Source organism: Eleutherodactylus coqui, chromosome 10, assembly GCF_035609145.1.
Source record: "Eleutherodactylus coqui strain aEleCoq1 chromosome 10, aEleCoq1.hap1, whole genome shotgun sequence".
Classification (NCBI taxonomy): Eukaryota; Metazoa; Chordata; class Amphibia; order Anura; family Eleutherodactylidae; genus Eleutherodactylus; species Eleutherodactylus coqui.
The window spans coordinates 74,835,210-74,856,121 of record NC_089846.1 but is presented as its reverse complement, the minus strand read 5'-3'; the positions used below and the strand labels follow the sequence as shown (position 1 = coordinate 74,856,121).

At 47.5% G+C, this 20,912-nt stretch overlaps 1 protein-coding gene and 1 pseudogene across 1 annotated transcript in view; both read right to left on the bottom strand.

Annotated features, from left to right (window-relative positions):
* Nucleotides 1–20,912, bottom strand: part of LOC136580606 (H-2 class II histocompatibility antigen, E-S beta chain-like) — a 474,076-nt gene that overhangs the window by 16,492 nt on the left and 436,672 nt on the right. The gene's annotated exons all lie outside the window — the stretch shown is intronic.
* LOC136581086 (class II histocompatibility antigen, B-L beta chain-like) overlaps nt 1–20,912 on the bottom strand; it is a 73,209-nt pseudogene that overhangs the window by 17,691 nt on the left and 34,606 nt on the right.

Here is a 20,912-nt window from a genome sequence, read left to right as displayed (position 1 = left end):
CAATGTCTCTCAGCGCAGCATCCAGCTGTCGCTAGCGCAAGCGTTGGAGTGCAAGCCACGCACCCGCACGCTCAAGCATTAAATGTGCACATTGCCAAATTGATCAGCCTGGAGATGCTGCCGTACAGACTTGTGGAAACGGAGGCTTTTAAAAACATGATGGCGGCGGCGGTCCCGCGCTACTCGGTTCCCAGTCACCACTATTTTTCACGTTGTGCCGTCCCAGCCCTACACTAGCACGTCTCCCGCAACATCAATCGTGCCCTCACCAACGCGGTTACTGGGAAGGTCCACTTAACCACGGACAAGTGGACAAGTACTGGCGGGCAGGGCCACTATATCTCCCTGACGGCACATTGGGTGAATTTGGTGGAGGCTGGGACCGAGTCAGAGCCTGGGACCGCACACGTCCTACCCACACCCAGAATTGCGGGTCCTTCCTCGGTTCTGGTATCTGCGGCGGTCTATGCCACCTCCTCTAAACCCTCCCCCTTATCCTCCTCCTCCAACAATGAAAACATTCTTGGCAAATGCTTTCGCTTTGGTCCGTCTTGCGCCGGTCCAAGAATTTCACCTCTAGCGGCACAATACGAATGCCCCCGACCGTCCCTCTTAATCATGGCCCCAGTTCCGAAAACCAACAAAATAGAACTGGGGTCCTATTCCATTATCCCTAGCTGAAGCATTCAGCCGACCGGTAGAGCAATAGTGGAATACCAACTCCAACATGGGTGGCGTAGTGGGAATCAGCCTCCCCAATTCTTTACCGAGGAGTGGGCCTGGATGGCAGACATCTGCCAGGTCCTCGGAAACTTTGAGGAGTCTATCCAAATGGTGAGCGGCGATGCTGCAATCATTAGCATCACTATTCCTCTGCTATGCCTGCTGAGAAGTTCACTGCAAAGCATAAAGGCTGACGCTTTGCGGTCGGAACAGGAGACGGGGGAAGAGAGTATGTCGCTGGATAGTCAGAGCACCCTCATGTCTATATCTCAGCGCGTTTTGGAGGAGGAGGAGGAGGGGGAGGAGCAGGAGGAGGAGGGGGAAGAGACAGCTGGGCCCACTGCAGAGGGTACCCATGCTGCTTGCCTCCCATCTGTTCAGCGTGTACGGCCTGTGGACGAGGAGGAGGATCCGAAAAGTGATCTTCCTAGTGAGGACAGTGATGTGTTGCGTACTGGTACCCTGGCACACATGGCTGACTTCATGTTAGGCTGCCTTTCTCGTGACCCTCACGTTAGACGCATTCTGGCCACTACGGATTACTGGGTGTACACCCTTCTCGACCCACGGTATAAGGAGAACCTTTCCACTCTCATTCCCGAAGAGGAAAGGGGTTCGAGAGTGATGCAATACCACACGGCCCTGGTGGACAAACTGATGGTAAACTTCCCATCTGACAGCGCTAGCGGCAGAAGGCGTAGTTCCGAGGGCCAAGAAGCAGGGGAGGCGCAGAGATCAGGCAGCATGTTCAGCGCAGGCAGGGGAACACTCTCCAAGGCCTTTGCCAGCTTTATGGCTCCCCAGCAAGACTGCGTCACCACTCCCCAGTCAAGGCTGAGTCGGAGGGAGCACTGTAAAAAGATGGTGAGGGAGTACATAGGCGATCGTACCACCGTCCTCCGTGATGCCTCTGCTCCATACAACTATTGGGTTTCAAAGCTGGACACGTGGCCCGAACTTGCGCTGTATGCCCTAGAGGTGCTGGCTTGCCCTGCCACTAGCGTCTTGTCAGAGAGGGTGTTTAGTGCAGCTGGGGGAATCCTCACGGACAAGCGTACCCGCCTGTCAACTGCCAGTGCCGACATGCTTACACTCATAAAGATGAACAAATCCTGGATTTCCCCTGACTTCTGTTCTCCACCGGCAGAGAGCAGCGGAACCTAAATATTCTTTTCACTGCAACCGCAGATAAAAGCACTCTTCTCTATCACCGGGAAAACGGGGCATTTATCTTTGTCAATCTGTCTCTGACATTAGTTCTCCTCCTGCTTCTCCTCCTCCAGAAACAACATGTCATCGCACTGAACGGCCAATTTTTCTGCAGCCCAAAAGGCTCATCTATATCTACCAATTTTTTAAACCTTAGGCCACACAAGGTGTTTGCTGTGACAGAGGCTGACCCAGGGCCCGCTCACATACTTCCCACACCGAGTATTGCTGCATTGTGGAGATGTGTAGAAGTGCTGGGCTGCCAGCTGAGTCCCCTTTATGCCGACGTTTGCAGCTCCTGACGGAGATGGCACAGGATTGGAATGAAGATCGAACGTCAATTTCTCATCGATTCTCTACAGCATTGTGGGCTATGGCCTCCCCCTTTTAAAGAGGGTCGCTGCCTGGCCCTGCAAACCCTCTGCAGTGTGTGCCTTCGGTTCCTCCTCATTGCTGACGCACTTATAAATAGACATGAGGGTGGTGTGGCTATGAGGCCAGCGTGTGGCATGAGGGCAGCTGAAGGCTGCGCAGGGGCACTTTTGTGTGCGATGCGGACGCAGGGTTGTGCGCGGGGGGGGGGGGGGGGGCAGCATGTAACACAGGAGAGGAGGCAGCGGTGTGTCCCGCAGGCAGTGATTGTGCTTGGTTGGAGGTAGTGTGGTGCTTAGCTAAGGTGTGCCTTGCTAATGAGGGTTTGTCCTAAGTAAAAATTGTTGGGGGGGGGAGCACTCTTAGCGTTATTGTGGCTTAATAGTGAGACCTGGGAACCTGGGATGCAGCTCTGCATGTTGCCCCTCGCCCTATCCGTATCTGTGTTGTTTCCATCACTTTCGTGGGTTTTGAAGATTTGCACAAATGACAACCTTAGCGAGCATCGGTGATATACAAAAATGCTTTAGTCGCCCATTGACTTCAATGGGGTTCGTTACAGGAACAAACTCTCGAGCATCGCGGAAAGCTCGACTCGAGCAACGTGCACCCGAGCATTTTGGTGCTCGCTCATCTCTAGTAACGATTTATCAATTAATAAATTTAATAATGGTAATTTTTAATAATTTTAGATTTTTTCTAAAACCTCGTTCAGGCCATTCGGTACAAGTGTATTGAGACGATATATCTGGTACATCTTTTTTTTTCTGAGTATGAATATGGATTGCTGTTTAATTGTTTCTAATGGAATTAATTTTAATCCTTTGATATTACTGTTATGTTTTTCTAAACAATGCCTAGATAAACTGTGTATTGTATATCCCTTTTTAATATTATGTCTATGTCGATTAATTCTTAAATTTAGACTGTTAGTGGTTCGACCCACATAGCGATATCCACATAGACATTCTAACATATAGATTGTGTTCTTGCTGCAACATGTCATTTTTTGTTTTATATGAATGATTTCATCTCCTATTTTTATTGTGTTTTGTTTATGAATAGAGATGAGCGAGCACCAAAATGCTCGGGTGCTCGTTACTCGGGACGAAATTATCGCGATGCTCGAGGGTTCGTTTCGAGTAACGAACCCCATTGAAGTCAATGGGCGACCCGAGCATTTTTGTATTTCGCCGATGCTCGCTAAGGTTTCCTTGTGTGAAAATCTGGGCAATTCAAGAAAGTGATGGGAACGACACAGCAACGGATAGGGCAGGCGAGGGGATACATGTTGGGCTGCATCTCAAGTTCACAGGTCCCACTGTTAAGCCACAATAGCGGCAAGAGTGGGCCCCCCCCCCTCCCAAAAACTTTTACTTCTGAAAAGCCCTCATTAGCATGGCATACCTTTGCTAAGCACCACACTACCTCCAACAAAGCACAATCACTGCCTGCATGACACTCCGCTGCCACTTCTCCTGGGTTACATGATGCCCAACCCCCCCCTCCCCCCCACAGCGCACACCAAAGTGTCCCTGCGCAGCCTTCAGCTGCCCTCATGCCACACCACCCTCATGTCTATTTAGAAGTGCGTCTGCCATGACGAGGAACCGCAGGCACACACTGCAGAGGGTTGGCACGGCTAGGCAGCGACCCTCTTTAAAAGGGGCGGGGCGATAGCCCACAATGCTGTACATAAGCAATGAGAAATAGAATCCTGTGCCACCGCCATCAGGAGCTGCACATGTGGGCATAGCAATGGGGAACCTATGTGCCACACACTATTCATTCTGTCAAGGTGTCTCTGCATGCCCCAGTCAGACCGGGCTTTTTAATTCATAGACACAGGCAGGTACAACTCCCTATTGTGAAGTCCCTGTCGACCGACAGCATGGGTGGCTCCCTGGAACCCACCGGCGGTACATAAAAATATCCCATTGCAGTGCCCATCACAGCTGAGGTAGTAATGTCGTGCTTAATGCAGGTGGGCTTCGGCCCACACTGCATGCCCCAGTCTGACTGGGGTTCTTTACAAGTGGACAGATGTAGGTTAAACTCCGTGTGCACCTACAGCATGGGTGGCTCCCTGGAACCCACCGGCGGTACATAAAAATATCCCATTGCATTGCCCAACACAGCTGAGGTAGTAATGTCGTGCTTAATGCAGGTGGGCTTCGGCCCACACTGCATGCCCCAGTCTGACTGGGGTTCTTTACAAGTGGAATCAGATGCATTTATAATTCCCTGTGGACCCACAGCATGGGTGGGTGCCAGGAAGCCACCGGCGGTACACAGAAATATCACATTGCATTGCCCAACACAGCGGATGTAACGTCAGCTGTAATGCAGGTGGGCTAAAAATTCATTTGATTACACTGTAGGCGAGGGCCCACAAAAATTGCTGTATCAACAGTACTAATGTACATCCAAAAAATTGGCCATGGCCAACCAAGAGAGCAGGTGAAACCCATTAATCGCTTTGGTTAATGTGGCTTAAGTGGTAACTAGGCCTGGAGGCAGCCCAGTTTAACTAAAAATTGGTTCAAGTTAAAGTTTCAACGCTTTTAAGAGCATTGAAACATATAAAAATTGTTTAGAAAAATTATGAGTGAGCCTTGTGGCCCTAAGAAAAATTGCCCGTTCAGCGTGATTACGTGAGGTTTCAGGAGGAGGAGCAGGAGGAGGAGGAATATTATACACAGATTGATGAAGCAGAAATGTCCCCGTTTTGGATGGTGAGAGAGAACGTAGCTTCCATCCGCGGGTGCAGCCTACGTATTGCTTACGTATCGCTGCTGTCCGCTGGTGGAGAAGAGAAGTCTGGGGAAATCCAGGCTTTGTTCATCTTGATGAGTGTTAGCCTGTCGGCACTGTCGTTTGACAGGTGGGTACGCTTATCTGTGATGATTCCCCCAGCCGCACTAAACACCCTTTCCGACAAGACGCTAGCCGCAGGACAAGCAAGCACCTCCAGGGCATACAGCGCTAGTTCAGGCCACGTGTCCAGCTTCGACACCCAGTAGTTGTAGGGGGCAGAGGCGTCACCGAGGATGGTCGTGCAATCGGCTACGTACTCCCTCACCATCCTTTTACAGTGCTCCCGCCGACTCAGCCTTGACTGGGGAGCGGTGACACAGTCTTGCTGGGGAGCCATAAAGCTGGCCAGGCCCTTAAAGACTGTTGCACTGCCTGGGCTGTACATGCTGCTCGATCTACGCACCTCCCCTGCTACCTGTCCCTCGGAACTGCGCCTTCTGCCACTACCGCTGTCGGATGGGAATTTTACCATCAGCTTGTCCGCCAGGGTCCTGTGGTATAGCAACACTCTCGAACCCCTTTCCTCTTCGGGAATGAGACTGGGAAGGTTCTCCTTATAGCGTGGGTCGAGCAGTGTGTACACCCAGTAATCCGTAGTGGCCAGAATGCGTTGAATGTGAGGGTCACGAGAAAGGCATCCTAACATGAAGTCAGCCATGTGTGCCAGGGTACCTGTACGCAACACATGGCTGTCCGCACTAGGAAGATCACTTTCAGGATCCTCCTCCTCCTCCTCCTCCTCCTCAGGCCATACACGCTGAAATGATGACAGGCAAGCAGCATGGGTACCGTCAGCAGTGGGCCAAGCTGTCTCTTCCCCCTCCTCCTCATCCTCCTCATGCTCCTCCTCCTCCTCCTGAACGCGCTGAGATATAGACAGGAGGGTGCTCTGACTATCCAGCGACATACTGTCTTCCCCTGGCTCTGTTTCCGAGCGCAAAGCGGCTGCCTTTATGGTTTGCAGGGAAGTTCTCAAGATGCATAGCAGGGGAATGGTGACGCTAATGATTGCAGCATCGCCGCTCACCACCTGGGTAGACTGCTCAAAGTTTCGAAGGACCTGGCAGATGTCTGCCAACCAGGCCCACTCTTCTGAAAAGAATTGAGGAGGCTGACTCCCACTGCGCCGCCCATGTTGGAGTTGGTATTCCATTATAGCTCTACGCTGCTCATAGAGCCTAGCCAACATGTGGAGCGTAGAGTTCCACCGTGTGGGCACGTCGCACAGCAGTCGGTGCACTGGCAGATTAAAGCGATGTTGCAGGGTGCGCAGGGTGGCAGCGTCCGTGTGGGACTTGCGGAAATGTGCGCAGAGCCGGCGCACCTTTCTGAGCAGGTCTGACAAGCATGGGTAGCTTTTCAGAAAGCGCTGAACCACCAAATTAAAGACGTGGGCCAGGCATGGCACGTGCGTGAGGCTGCCGAGCTGCAGAGCCGCCACCAGGTTACGGCCGTTGTCACACACGACCATGCCCGGTTGGAGGCTCAGCGGCGCAAGCCAACGGTCGGTCTGCTCTGTCAGACCCTGCAGCAGTTCGTGGGCCGTGTGCCTCCTATCTCCTAAGCTGAGTAGTTTCAGCACGGCCTGCTGACGCTTGCCCACCGCTGTGCTGCCACGCCGCGCGACACCGACTGCTGGCGACGTCCTGCTGCTGCTGACACATCTAGATTGCGAGACAGAGGTTGAGGAGGAGGAGGAGGGTGCTTTAGTGGAAGAAGCATACACCACCGAACATACCACCACCGAGCTGGGGCCCGCAATTCTGGGGGTGGGTAGGACGTGAGCGGTCCCAGGCTCTGACTCTGTCCCAGCCTCCACTAAATTCACCCAATGTGCCGTCAGGGAGATGTAGTGGCCCTGCCCGCCTGTGCTTGTCCACGTGTCCGTAGTTAAGTGGACCTTGCCACTAACCGCATTGGTGGGGGCGCGTACAATGTTGCGGGAGACGTGGTCGTGCAGGGCTGGGACGGCACATCGGGAAAAGTAGTGGCGACTGGGAACTGAGTAGCGCGGGGCCGCCGCCGCCATCATAGCTTTGAAGGACTCCGTTTCCACAACCCTATACGGCAGCATCTCAAGGCTGATAAATTTGGCTATGTGGACGGTTAACGCTTGAGCGTGAGGGTGCGTGGCGGCGTACTTGCGCTTGCGCTCCAACAGTTGCGCTAGCGACGGCTGGACTGTGCGGTGCGAGACATTGCTGGATGGGGCCGAGGACAGCAGAGGTGAGGGTGTGGGTGCAGGCCATGAGACGGTCGTGCCTGTGTCCTGAGAGGGGGGTTGGATCTCAGTGGCAGGTTGGGGCACAGGGGGAGAGGCAGCGGTGCAAACCGGAGGCGGTGAACGGCCTTCGTCCCACCTTGTGGGGTGCTTGGCCATCATATGTCTGCGCATGCTGGTGGTGGTGAGGCTGTTGGTGGTGGCTCCCCGGCTGATCTTGGCGCGACAAAGGTTGCACACCACTGTTCGTCGGCCGTCAGGCGTCTCTGTGAAAAACTGCCAGACCTTAGAGCACCTCGGCCTCTGCAGGGTGGCATGGCGCGAGGGTGCGCTTTGGGAAACAGTTGGTGGATTATTCGGTCTGGCCCTGCCTCTACCCCTGGCCACCGCACTGCCTCTTGTAACCTGCCCTGCTGCTGCCCGTGCCTCCCCCTCTGAAGACCTGTCCTGTGTAGGCGTTGCACACCAGGTGGGGTCAGTCACCTCATCGTCCTGCTGCTCTTCCTCCGAATCCTCTGTGCGCTGCTCCCTCGGACTTACTGCCCTTACTACTACCTCACTGCAAGACAACTGTGTCTTATCGTCATCGTCCTCCTCACCCACTGAAAGGTCTTGAGACAGTTGCCGGAAGTCCCCAGCCTCATCCCCCGGACCCCAGGAACTTTCCAATGGTTGGGCATCAGTGACGATAAACTTCTCTGGTGGTAGAGGAACCACTGCTGCCCAATCTGAGCAGGGGCCCGAGAAAAGTTCCTGGGAGTGTTCCCGCTCCTGAGCATGTGTCATTGTAGTGGAGTGAGGAGGCTGGGAGGAAGGAGGAGCAGCAGACAGAGGATTCGGATTTGCAGCAGTGGACGGCGCAGAACTGTGGCTGGACGATAGGTTGCTCAAAGCACTTTCTGCCATCCAGGACAGGACCTGCTCACACTGCTCATTTTCTAATAAAGGTCTCCCGCGTGGACCCATTAATTGGGCGATGAATGTGGGGACGCCAGAAACGTGCCTCTCTCCTAATCGCGCAGCAGTCGGCTGCGACACACCTGGATCAGGAGCTCGGCCTGTGCCCACACCCTCACTTGGCCCTCCGCGTCCTCGGCCGCGTCCACGTCCTCTAGGCCTACCCCTACCCCTCAGCATGCTGTATTACCAGTGATTTGATTTCCCAGGCAGGAAATAAATTGGCGCAAGCCTGCAGGTCAAATATAATTTTTTCGCTTTTTTGCAAAGGGAAGGCCCCACTGCGTATATTCAATGAACAATACATTTAATAACTGTGGTGTGGCCCTGAAAAAGTGTCACACAACTTTAGTGTAGCAGAGTTATTAACTCTGGCAGAGCAGGTATTTGCCAGTCAGGAAAGACAATGGCACAAGCCTGCAGTAAACCGTAGCTGGTTGCGTCTGATTTTTGTACGTTCTCCACGCAGCACACACGTACACGGAGACCTTAGGACTGACACAGGCAGGCCAAATATAATTTTTTCGCTTTTTTGCAAAGGGAAGCACCCACTGCGTATATTCAATGAACAATAACTGTGTTGTGGCCCTGCCTACACAATTCTGTCCCTGTAGTATCAATGGAGGTTGCAATGCTCTGCACAGACGATTTTTAGAAGAAAAAAAATATGCAACACTGCTAACAGCAGCCAGCACAGTACTGCACACGGTTAAATTTGGCCCTAGAAAGGACCGTTGAGGTTCTTGAAGGCTACACTCACTCCTAACACTCTCCCTGCCTAAGCACCACTTCTGTCCCTAATACCGGGTGCAATGCTCTGCACTGCCGATTTTGAGAAAAAAATAAAAAAAATTTCCACTGATAGCAGCCTGCACACACGTAGATGTGGCCCTAAGAAGGACCGTTGGGGTTCTTGAAGCCTACACTCACTACAAACACTCTCCCTACAGCAACTCCAATAGAACAGCACTTTCCCTCACTAACTCACACGGCATCTGAGCCGAGCCGCGGGAGGGGCCGACTTTTATACTCGGGTGACATCTGATCACCCCAGCCACGCACAGCAGGGGGGTGGTATAGGGCTTGAACGTCACAGGGGGAAGTTGTAATGCCTTCCCTGTCTTTCAATTGGCCAGAAAAGCGCGCTAACATCTCAGAGAGGAAACTGAAAGTAACCGGAACACCGCGTGGTACTCGTTACGAGTAACGAGCATCCCGAACACCGTAATATTCGCACGAATATCAAGCTCGGACGAGTACGTTCGCTCATCTCTATTTATGAACTATATGGTTGCAGCATTTACATTTTTTCTTTTTACATTTATATCCACCTGTAGTAGTAGAGGGATTCTTATTGGTACAGAAAATTGTATTACCATTTGTCTCTTTTTTCTTATTATTGATGGTTCTTCTATTTAACGGATTAGATGGTGCTATTATAATACCTATTATTCTATTTTTTCTATATATTATTTTGGGATTTTGTTCCATTATTTTACTAAGATAGGGATCGTCTTTTAAAATATTCCAATTTTTCTTAATTATTTTCATAATATCTCTGTTATCGTTACTATATCGTGTTATAAATGCATTTTTTGTAATTTTTTGTTCTGCCTGTCTAGTTGAAACATTTATTTTATCTATATTATTTCTTTTAACCATTTTTACTTTTCTATTAAAGGGGTTGTCCCGCGCCGAAACGGGTTTTGTTTTTTTTCAACAGCCCCCCCGTTCGGCGCGAGACAACCCCGATGCAGGGGTTAAAAATAAAAAACGCACAGTGCTTACCTGAATCCCCGCGCTCCGGTGACTTCTTACTTACCTGCTGAAGATGGCCGCCGGGATCTTCTCCCTCGGTGGACCGCAGGGCTTCTGTGCGGTCCATTGCCGATTCCAGCCTCCTGATTGGATGGAATCGGCACGTGACGGGGCGGAGCTACAAGGAGCCGCTCTCCGGCACGAGCGGCCCCATTCAGCAAAGAAGAAGACCCGGACTGCGCAAGCGTCTAATCTGGCGATTAGACACTGAAAATTAGACGGAGACGAGGACGCCAGCAACGGAACAGGTAAGTGAATAACTTCTGATAACTTCTGTATGTACATTACAAAGTGCATTAATATGGCCATACAGAAGTGTATAGACCCACTTGCTTTCGCAGGACAACCCCTTTAACTCTGTCATTTTGTACTTTCATATATGCATCTTTTAATAATTGACTAGGATATTTTTTCTCCGCAAAGCGTGAAACTATTATTTTAGCTTGTTCTTCAAATATTGTTTTTTCACTACAATTTCTATGGATTCTTTGTAATTGACTATAAGGTATGTTATTTTTCCATTGTTTCTTGTGACAGCTGTTGTAATCTAAATAGCTATTTTTATGAACTTTTTCAAAATGTGATTTTGTGTTTATTTGATTATTTTCTATGTATACAACTAGATCCAGAAATATAGTTTCTTTGTTGTTTATATTATCTGTAAATGTTAAGTTACTATTATCATCATTAGGTGAAGTAATTAAATTTTTTAATTCTTGATTTGAACCTTTCCAAATTAAAATTATATCGTCTATATACCGTCCGTGATAAATAATTTTGGGATCATTGAAAAAATCTTTTTCGAAATGTCCCATGTACAGGTTAGTGAAAGTAGCGGCAAATTTGCTGCCCATCGCCGTCCCGTGCGTTTGATAAAAAATTTGTTTTGAAATGTGAAATTATTCTTTTTTAGGGCAAAATCTATAAATTTTAGAATATATTCTTTTTGAATTTTAGGCATTAAAGGGTCTCTATTGAGGAACCATTCAATAGCTTTTATTCCTAAATTATGCGGTATGCTTGTGTATAATGATTCAACATCTAGACAGCACCATGTATAATTAACTTTCCACTCTATCTCTGTAATTTGTTGTAATAGATGTCCAGTGTCTTTTAAATATGTAGGGAGATTAATCACATATTTTTGCAATATTTTATCGATGTATTCTGCTAATCTGCTGGTGACTGATTTTTTTCCTGCTACTATGGGGCGACCGGGTGGATTGTTTAAATTGTTATGTATTTTTGGGATCTGCTAAAAGAACGGTACTTCTGGTTCTATTTGAGTAATGTATGCGGCTTCTTTTTTAGTTATTGCATTTTTTTCTACTGCTCCATAGATCATTTCTTTTAGTTCATTCAAAATGTCTGTGGTGGGATCTTTTTCTACTTTGATGTAATTATTTGTGTTATTTATTATATTTTTGCAGATATTGATGTATCTACTTTGGTCCATTACTACGATCCCACCCCCCTTGTCTGCCCTTTTTATAACTATCCCTTGTTCATTGTTTAGTTTATCTAACATTAATTTTTCTTGTTTAGCGAGATTATATTTAATTTTTTTCTTACTATTAACCATGTTATTTAGGTCTTGTAACATGTTATAAAACAATTCTATAAATGGACCTTTCGAATCAACTGGATAAAATTTGCTAATTGGTTTGAGATCCGTTGTTATGGGTGTTTCAATATCAAAATCTATAATATTTTCTGTAACAGTTTTAACATCATTAATTAGAAAATATCTGTTACGAGTTTTTTAATGTAATTATTAGAGATGAGCGAGCACCAAAATGCTCGGGTGCTCGTTACTCGGAACAAAATTCCCGCGATGCTCGAGGGTTCGTTTCGAGTAACGAACCCCATTGAAGTCAATGGGCGACCGGAGCATTTTTGTATTTCACCGATGCTCGCTAAGGTTTTCATGTGTGAAAATCTGGGCAATTCTACAAAGTGATGGGAACGACACAGTGATGGATAGGGCAGGCGAGGGGCTACATGGTGGGCTGCATCTCAAGTTCACAGGTCCCACTATTAAGCCACAATAGCGGCAAGAGTGGGCCCCCCCCCCCCCGCACTGTCAGCGTAAAGATCGTTCTCCTCTGCCATAGCTGTAACAGCTGTAGCAGAGAAGAACGATGTTTGCCCATTGAATTCAATGGAGCGGCAATACAGCCGCTCCATTGAAAGCAATGGGCTGCCGGCGTGCGCGGGGTGTATTTTCGGGAAGGGGTTAAATATATAACCCCTTCCCTGCAATTCATCCAGAAATGTGTAAAAATAAAAATATATACCGGCGTATAAGGCGACGGGGCGTATAAGACGACCCCCCAACTGTCACCTTATACGCCGGCAATACAGTGGAGCAAAGAATAAAAAGCATTACTTACTTCTTCAGACGATCTGCGGCGCTCCTGCAGGCTGTCGCTCCCTCCTGGTGTTTGCAGGCTCTTGCTCCCTCCTGGTTCCTGGCAGACTATTGCTTTCTCTACGAAAGGCTTGAAATCCCCGCCTCCAGAACCACAGCCATTCAATGACATCATTGTCATTGGCTGTGATTGGCTGAAGGCACATGTGTTTCTGGAGGCAGGGATTTAAAGCCTTTCGTAGAGAAAGCAATAGTCTGCCGTGGACCAGGAGGGAGCGACATCCTGCAGCAGCGCCGCAGAACGTCAGAAGAAGTAAGTAATGCTTTTTATTCTTTGCTCCGCTATATTACCGGCGTATAAGGTGACAGTTGGGGGGTCGTCTTATACACCCCGTCGCCTTATACGCCGGTATATATTTTTATTTTTACACATTTCTGGATGAATTGCAGGGAAGGGGTTATATATTTAACCCCTTCCCGACAATTCACCCCGCGCACGCCGGCAGCCCATTGCTTTCAATGGAGCGGCTGTATTGCCGCTCCATTGAATTCAATGGGCAAACATCGTTCTTCTCTGTCACAGCTGTTACAGCTGTGGCAGAAAAGAAGGATTTGTCTTCTATATGTTCTCAATGGGGTCGGCGCTGCTGCCGCCGGCCCCATTGAGCGCATATACAGAAGATTTATGGCCTTTAGAAGGACCGTTGGGGTTCTTGAAGCCTATAATAACTCCTAACACTCTCCCTATAGCAGCTCCAACACGATAGCACTTTCCCTGAACTAATGTCAGAATGCATCCGTAGCGAGCCGCGGGAGGGGCAGATTTCAATACTCGGGTGACACCTAATCTCGCCAGCCACTCACTGCAGGGGGGGTGGTATAGGGCTTGAACGTTGCAGGGGGAAGTTGTAATGCCTTCCCTGTCTTTCTATTGGCCAGAAAAGCGCGCTAACGTCTCAGAGATACAAGTGAAAGTAACCCGAACACCGCGTGGTACTCGTTAAGAGTAACAAGCATCCCGAACACCCTAATATTCGCCCGAGCATCAAGCTCGGACGAGTACGTTCGCTCATCTCTAGTAATTATTCAAATCTACAAACAGTTCGAACATTGATGAACGTGTGGTGGGACAATATGATAGTCCTTTATATAATAAATCTATTTCTCCTTGTTGTAATGTTCTGCTTGTAATGTTCAAAATCCCTTTTATGGTTGCTTCTTCGTTTGTTACTTCTTTTTCTGTGTTATTGTCCATCTTTTTTCTCTTGTTAGTGGTGTTCTTTTTTCCTCTTTTCCGTTTGAAATTCCTTTGGTGGTGAGTCCTGTCATTGTCGGTGGTGTATAAACAAAATGGCTTATTTTTGATCTGGTGACCGGAGGGGTGAAATTCTTTGAAATGATTCTCTTTTTCTTTATTGGAAAAATGTTATTAGTTTGTGCGGAGAAATGTTATAAGTATGCTTGTAGTTTGTGCGGAGAAAATACTTTGGGACGAGCCCCTAAAAAATGGTTTGACTTGTCAGATGATATAGTTCCTGTATGTATTATTTTATTATTCTTTTCTTTTTATATTTCTCCTTGATTTTCCTTTTTGTTTTTACTTGTATTTCTTTCTGAATTTTCTATTACTACATTGATTTCATCAAAATTAGGGGGTGAACTGATAATGGGTAAATACAGCAAAAACGGAAAATATTTTTTTGAATCTGTATATGTTTCCTGTATTAGCGGAGGAAGTTGTGAGGGAACTATGTAATTTTTATTGTCATTACCGTTTCTATTAACATTATTTTCATCTGATGTATTTTGCACTTCATTGACAATACTATGGCTTGTTGGTTCTATATTTGGCTTTGTTTTTATTTTTTTTACTATTAGTGTGCGTTTTGATGCTTCTTTTGTAAATAATGCTGTTCCCATTCCAATGGTTGTTGCTGCGCTTTTTTATTCTTTCAGTTTTATCTGTTGGTTCTTTTTCTTTTTGTTTTTTTCTTTTGTTCTTTTTCCTCCTGTTCTCTTTTGTTTACATCTAATTTTCTTTTGTATTGTGTTTTTTTGTATTGATGTGAGAAATAAATTTTTTGATTAAAGTCGTCATAATCTCTTTTTAGTTTATTTATTTTTCTAAATAAAATGGGTATTTCTATATAATTAGTGCCCTGTAACATTTTGTTATTACTGTTACTGTCTATCTTAGATTGTATTATTATACTTATAATGCAATGGGACATTAATTTTATTCTTTTCTCTATTCATTTGTCCAACATTACCAATGTGAATGTTTGTAGCATAGACTGCCATTCTCCTGAAAAAGTTTCATCCAGGGAAAAAGCCGATTTGTGTGGAATTCTCAATCCTCGAGGAGTTAAATTGTTCATAACCAATCAATTGAATGTTCCCAAAGATCACAATAAAGTAATTTTAGATTTTTCTTTTTGTCTAATAATCCATCAGAAACTTTTATTTCATCTTCCGAAGGCCAAAAATCTCTTATTGCGCTGCAAATTCTATCTGGGATACGTTCCCATTCTTTTTTTAAAATATCCAGGTGTACAAGAGTCGCCATCTTTATACAATAATCCGGTTCATCCAATCAATAGAGGACCGTAAATATAAGCAAAAATTATAATAGATTAAAAGATGTGCCTCAAGAAAAATTTATAGCATATGGAAACATAAATAAATGGACGACTCACCTCGTGCTCGCAGGGTTAACTCGATGCAAAAGGAAATTAACCCTCCTTATTTAGCAATACCTGGATACAGCGGCCATCACTACTGGCTGACAGACATCTTTACCTGCCACCCACTGTCACTTTCAGCCCACTAGTTTTCCATCTAGAGGTTGGCCCAGATCTCTGACCAGGCTGCAGGGTCCTAATGCCCGCCACAAGCGGTGAAGGACAACAGACATACTATTGACTCCTTGGGCTGCTCTCACTCAGGTCTTAGTAAAAATCCTGTGGTTTTTCTCGGGCCGCGCTGCTCCGTACAATGCTCAGTGTGAGCGCAGTCACAGTGCGGCCAGAGCAATCCAATGACATCACCGCTTCCCTCCTGGTGGCAAACAATTATACAGCGTTCTACCGTGGTTTTGACAGCGCTTAAAACGCTCCCCATTGATTTCAATGGATGACACATCATATTTAAAAATGCTCAAAAAACACTGCGTTCTAATGCTCCTCTGCAAGGCCCCATTGAAAGCAATAGGAGCGTCTTACCGCAATTTGCGCAGTTTGAAACGCAACACTAATTACGGTACAAAGGTTTCTGTGTGAGAGTGGTCTCAGTGACGGCCAATAAACCTTATTACTGGCCGCACTAAACCTGCAGACACCTTCTTAAGGTGGTGGCTGGCGACTACTGACGGCCCGGCTCTTGCTACAACTGCCAGGAATGGAGAAACCTCAGATCCTGGCCGTTTACCCCCTTACAAGCCACTCCAGTCTATAAACAGATGACGGTGGAGGGGCTACTTCTGTCACCCATCAGCACCCTGCAATGTACCAATGGCTTCCAACGGCCACCAGGAGCCTGACAAAGACTTCCAGGTCTGTAATGCAGCCTATGAGGCCCCACCTCCTGCGCAGTCTAATAGGCTGTTATCACAGAAACGTCACTAGTGACGCGCCGGCTCTGCTCTGCTTATGTGCTGGCTGGGCGGCAGCTGCCACATAGCAGAGCGGAGGAGCAGCAGAGCAGGTGAGCCGCAGTGGTCACTGCAGAGGCACAGCTCGCATCCTGCTGCGAGAATTCTCACAGCGGGATCCGACCTGGCCGTCTGCAGGAGGCCTAACGCTTAATTTTTGAGGTACAAAAAGTCAGTTAAATTATTAAATGGATAAAATTCCAAACCCCCCTTAACCCCACAATGCTGAAGGGCGTGCAGTTATGTCATGGAGGTTTGTATGGAGGGGGATTGCAGGGTGATCCCCCTTCATACCACACGGGTCCCTGCTGTTTCTTACAGCTGACACCCGTCCACAACGTCTGTGATCAGCACTGCCACTGGTCATGGCTGTTAACCCTTTTAGTGCTGCTGTAAATTCTTACAACAGGATTTAAATGCCGTGAACAGCCCCCCACAATTAGATCACGGGGTGTCATGTGGTTGCCATTACAGGTGGGGGTCTATTTAGGCCATGCCTGTGGCGTGGCTTGGTGAAATACCAATCAGATCGCAGTAGAAAAAAAAGTAAAAATAAGTTTAAAAAAAAAAAAAAAGTGTATTTGGTATTGCTGTGCTTGTAAAGGTCCGATCTATGAAAGTAAGGCCCCTACACACGGGCTGATGTCCATTAGAGAATCTGGAGCTGGTGTCTGACCCTAGCCCGTTATGGAGCAGTGATTCTTCCTGTACGCGAGCGGACGCCAACTGTGATTTCTGCTTGTGGAGGAAAAATTGCAGCCTGCTCTATTTTTGCGTGGATTCTGTGCAGACGGCTTCCAATGAGGTCACTGAAAGCCGCCCGATCTGTGGCCGTCCGCAAGTGACGTTGTGGATTCTGTGTCATCACCTAGATTTTAATAAAACAAAAAATAGTCTGTACTGTGCAGATCCGATGGCGAGACGTGCGGATCATCCGCAGGACAGATGAAGGAAAAAAAAAGCTACTGCCAGGGCAGGAGTCTGCTGCGAGACCCGCCCCGCCCGTGTGCCCAAGGCATTCCTTATCTCACGCAGTGAATGTTGTCAGAACAATATAACTAAACGTCAGAACTGCAGCTGCTGCGTCGGCCCGTCTACAAGAAAAATGTAATAGAGAGCAATAAAACAGCCGTATGTATCCACAGCGCTGCGAGGAGAAACTACAAGCCAACCTGCAATTAAGAGCCGCTGTCAGTGGGAAGCCAGAAGTAGAGGCTGTGTAAGGTGCGGTGTGTACAGTGTTTACTGCAGCCTCACCTCTCCGGTCAGCAGTGAAGCCGTGGATGTGATCATAGTTGTAGATACAGAATGTCTCCAACGCACTCATCTCGTGTGCCAGGATATCCTTATCCTTGTTCACGCGATCCGCATTGAGTCTCCCGTACTCGTTCTTCCCGATGTAAATCCCGACATCGCTGTCAAAGTACACATACTCCTCCTGGTTGTAGCTGTATCTCTCCAGATACCGCACCCGCTGCGTGACGTTTATAAAGTGACATTCATTGGTTGCTGATTCTACGAAGTCCCTGAGATCTGTGGAGGAGAAGAGAGGTGAGACGGATCCGCAGGACACAGTGGAGGTCTGCCCCCTATGGGCCGGCTGTGGTCACAGGACTCTAGCAAAGGGGTCTGTAAGTAGATGCAGGAGTGCAGCTCTGGGGGCAGTGGGGTGGTGGTGGTGGGGCATATATTGATATTCCGCTGCACTTCAGCAGCATAGACGATTCCAGCAACCTCATTGGTTGTTGGACACCACGTGGATAGTTACACAGCCGTGCACGAGGAGCTGTGTACGAGAATCACGTGATCAGAGATGTCGGCATGTTTTACTTGGCCATGTGTTACTAGTGCTGAGAGGAACAAGGAGCCGTTGACCAGAATAACATGATCAGAGATGTGCCCATGTTGTACTTGTGCTGAGAGGAACGTATCTGAGAAGCACGTGCTGACAGATGTGGCATGTATCTGACATAAGCTGGCTAGGTGCACGTGACCATGTTTTCTCGTGCTGAGAGGGCGATGTTCGGTTATGTATACGCCCACGTGGGCCATACATGGCCACATGCAGCAGCTTAGTTTGGCAGCTTATGTCGGATACCTTCCTCTCAGCACGAGGAAGCATATATTTCCTAGATGCAGCAGCTACGTTTCTCTCAGCGCGAGCAAAACGTGCCCTCATCTCTGATCACGTGCTTCTCGTGCACAGCTGTGTAACTGTATCCACGTGGTGCCCAACAACCAATAAGGTTGCTGGAATCCTCTATGCTGCTGAAGTGCAGTGGAATATCAATATATACCTAGTGGTCATGTGACTCATGTTATAAATAGACGACACGCTGCACTTTAGAGATATACACAGTCTGTATGGTTGGTTTATGGTGTGGAAAAGGTCAATGAAATGCCGGATAGAGGATGGAACATGGGGGTCCATGGGGTGCAGCCTGCATGTGGAGGAGGATGGGGGTCCATGGGGTGCGGTCTGCATGTGGAGGAGGATGGGGGTCCATGGGGTGCAGCCTGCATGTAGAGAATGGGAGTATATGGGGTGTGGTCTGCATGTGGAGGAGGATGGGGGTCCATAGGGTGCGGTCTGCATGTGGAGGAGGATGGGGGTCCATGGGGTGCGGCCTGCATGCGGAGGGAGATGGGGGTCCATGGGGTGTGGCCTGCATGTGGAGGAGAATGGGAGTATATGGGATGCGGCCTGCATGTGGAGGATGGGGGTCCATGGGGTGCAGCCTGCATGTGGAGGAGGATGGGGGTCCATGGGGTGCTGCTTGCATGTGGAGGAGGATGGGGGTCCATGGGGTGCTGCCTGCATGTGAAGGAGGATGGGGGTCCATGGGGTGCAGCCTGCATGTGGAGGAGGATGGGGGTTCATGGGGTGCAGCCTGCACGCGAAGGGAGATGGGGGTCTATGGGGTGTGGCCTGCATGCGGAGGGAGATAGGGGTCCATGGGGTGTGGCCTGCATGTGGAGGAGGATAGGGGACCATGGGGTGCAGCCTGCATGTGGAGGAGAATGGGGGTCCAGCCTGCATGTGGGGGGGATGGGGGTCCATGGGGTGCCGCCTGCATGTGGAGGAGGATGGGGGTCCATGGGGTGCAGCCTGCTTGTGGAGAAGAATGGGGGGACCATAAGGGTGAATGCCCACGAACGGATTTCAACCGTGTTTCCTGCACGTGAATTTCGCAGCTATTAGGTTCTATTGGACCCAATAGCTTTCTGCCTGCCAGTTCTCACTCGCGTAATTCTACCGCGGATTTCCGCAGTGAGAAATAAATCGTGGCATGTACTATTTGCCGCGGATTTACGCCATGGGAGGTCTCCATTAATACAACATTAATCCTTAGTGACCAAGCCTGTTTGCGCCTTAATGACCAGGCCAAATTTTGCAAATCTGACGTGTCACTTTAACATGGAAAAACACCAGAAAGGTTTTGCATATCCAAGCGATTCTGACATTGTTTTTCACCACATGTTGTACTTCATTTAGGCGGAAAAAATAGACCAATAGAATTTGTGTTTATTTATTAAAAGCGCCAAAATTGGGAAAATTTTGAAAAAATCGTCATTTTTTCACATTTCCAACTGCAATATCTTAAATATGTGCAAACATAATATAGAAATTTTTGCTAAGATTTATATTTCCACCCATTTACTTTATTTTGGGTGCACATTTGAAAAACTTTCGTTTTTATTAACAATTTAGGAGACGTACAAATTTAACATTACTTTTTAGCATTTTGAGGAACACTTTGTTTTCCTATATCAAGCCAAGATTGGAAAGGCTCATGAGTGTCAGAATAATAGATACCCCCACAAATGACCCCAATTTAAAAACTACACCCCTTAGTGTATTCACTGAGGGGTGTCATGAGTATTTTGACCCCACAGTTTTTTCAGGAATTAATTCAATTTAGAGGAGAAAAAGTAACATTTCATATTTTTGCAAATCTGTAATTTTAAAGACATATTTTTTTCCTACAGTTTACATGAAAATGAGGATTTACACCCCAAAATGGATACCCTTATTTCTCCCATGTTCAGAAATATACCCATTGTGGCCTTAATGTTATATCTGAGTCCACAAAGGGGCCCAAAATGAAAGGAGTAGTCAGTGTCTTTCAAAACAGAAATTTTGCTTGAAGTCCTTTTAGGCCCCATAGCACACATGTAGAGTTCTTGAGCACCCAAAACCATAGAAACCCCCCACAAATGACCCCATTTTGAAAACTAGACCCCTTAAGGAATTTATCTAGGTGTGTACTGCATATTTTGACCCCACAGTTTTTGAATGAATTCAAGCCAAGCAAAAGGAAAACATTGTGATTTTCGTTTTTTCGGCAATTCTGTCATTTTAAAAACAGCTTTTTTTGTACAGCACACATATGAATGAAGACTTGCACCCAAAAATGGATACCCCTGTTTGTCCCTTGTTCAGAGACATACCCATTGTGGCCCTAATCTTATGTCTGGATGCACAACGGTGCCCAAAATGAAAGGCGTAGTCAGTGGCTTTTAGAACATAAATTTTGCTTGAAGTCCTTTTAGGCCCCATTGCCCACTTGTATAGTTCTTGAGCGCCCAAAACCATAGAGAACCCCCACAAATGACCCCATTTTGAAAACTAGACTCCTTAATGAATTTATCTAGGGGTGTACTGCGTATTTTGACCCCACAGTTTGTGAATAAATTCAAGCAAAGCAAAAGAAAAAAATTAGGATTTTTGTTTTTTGGGCAATTCTGTCATTTTAAAAACAGCTTTTTTTTGT